General features: G+C 45.7%; 2 protein-coding genes across 10 annotated transcripts in view; one reads left to right on the forward strand and one right to left on the reverse strand.

Moving 5' to 3' along the window:
* Myo9a (myosin IXA) overlaps positions 1-1,541 on the reverse strand; it is a 271,547-nt gene that overhangs the window by 233,873 nt on the left and 36,133 nt on the right. The gene's annotated exons all lie outside the window — the stretch shown is intronic.
* The window catches only part of Senp8 (SUMO peptidase family member, NEDD8 specific), a 24,535-nt gene that overhangs the window by 1,232 nt on the left and 21,762 nt on the right, over positions 1-1,541 (forward strand). For 2 of the 3 annotated variants that reach the window (XM_010627412.2, XM_010627422.2), the window contains exon 1: positions 16-197. The gene's annotated coding sequence lies outside the window, so the exon portion shown is untranslated. Of the gene's footprint in view, positions 1-15; positions 198-1,541 lie in introns of those variants that run through there. The other variant, XM_033756133.1, reaches the window with a different exon arrangement.

Consider the following 1,541-nt stretch of genomic DNA (forward strand, 5'->3'; position numbering starts at 1 on the left):
CCCCCCCCCCGGCCCCGCCCCAACGTGTCTTCCTGCACTTACGGCAGGACTAGGAGCTGATCGCCAGACTCTACCTCTTCGAGAGAAGAATGTCGCAAGGTTGGGAAAGAAAACTCTGGATTTACGACCTTAGGGCTCACTTTCCGGCCAATCCAGAGGCGCCTGAAGGCTGCTTGGGTTGGTGAGGCCCGAGACAGGTAAGAAGCCTCCTCCCCACTTCGGTTTGTGTCAGTTTGTCTGGCCGACGGCTTAGCCGCCCACGCAGACTCTCGAGTGTCTGCGACCCCTCCTCCTTCCGGCGCTGGATTCTCGGCACCGCCCCTCCTAGCCCCCGCCCCTTTACACGCACGCCCCCGACCGACCTCCGAGTATTTCTTTCCATTAGTTCCTCAGACTTTTCTCTGCTTGGTTTCTGTGCCTGAATTTCCAGAAAGTCAAGAGAGAATGAAATAAATTCAGCTTTAGAAGTACTCTGTTTTATAGAAGATAATGAGAGAACAGTAAAATTATACAGGACTGCCTCTGAGTCACTCAAATGACGTATGTTAAAAGACTAGCGATCAAAAAAATAAAGGGCTATCAGCAGCAGGTCAGAGAGATGGGAGAGGAGACAGGATGGAGAAAATGACGGGGGCAAAAGCATCTCAGTCCAGCCTGGAAAGTAAAAAATGACGATTAGGTTATGGAAACCATATTGGTGTAGACTTCCAGTATCTTCATTGCATTCATTATAAAGAGTGAGAAGTGAGGAACCAGAAGGTGTGCCACAAGGAATCTTTAAAGGTGAGACTCTTGGATATTATGGAGCCAGGAAATGTATGATTCATGGGTGAGGGATGTTGATGCATCCTATCAAGCGCACAAGTCAACCTTGTGAGCTCACCGGAATATCTAGGGAAAACAGCTTTTTTATTTTTTCTAAAAATAAAACCAATGCTGTTGCCCCACCCTAAGCCAGTAATTTAACTTGTAGATAGAACCCACCAGCAGTAGTTTTTGTAATGCTTCTTAGATGACTCTAATGCTGAGAGTTGACACCTACCAAACTGGAGAAGAGCTGAGATTCAGGGAAGGGCAGAAAGCTGGAAGAGTTGACTCTGTTACCTTGACGTGACAACGGGTAAAGAGAGTAGAGAATGGAATGCGAAGCTTGAGCAGAATGGTGAAAGTTTTAGGAAATGAGAGAAGGAACCACTCCTTTCTCTTCAGCTTATATCCAGCCCTCAGCACAATCAGGTCTGCTCAGTTAACTGCTTTTTTGCGTCTCCCATTCCCTGCACCCAGGTTTCCTCCCTGTGTCTCCTCAGGGCTCAAGTCCCATCCACATTTCTATTCCTAAAAGGGCCAGAGTTAAACCAGTTTATGAGATTCTAGTCATGACCAACATCCATTCTCCTACTAGAAATTACTACACACAGTGCATTACCAATTTGGAGTGTTTTATAATATTTATTAATCATTTAAATTGAGTTGGGAACATGATAAAAAGTTTGCTTTAAAACAGCCCAGTGGAGAGCACAAAGTATTAGAGAAAGTTCTTT

This window comes from Fukomys damarensis, unplaced genomic scaffold, assembly GCF_012274545.1.
Source record: "Fukomys damarensis isolate Sample0158 unplaced genomic scaffold, DMR_v1.0_HiC HiC_scaffold_25, whole genome shotgun sequence".
Classification (NCBI taxonomy): domain Eukaryota; kingdom Metazoa; phylum Chordata; class Mammalia; order Rodentia; family Bathyergidae; genus Fukomys; species Fukomys damarensis.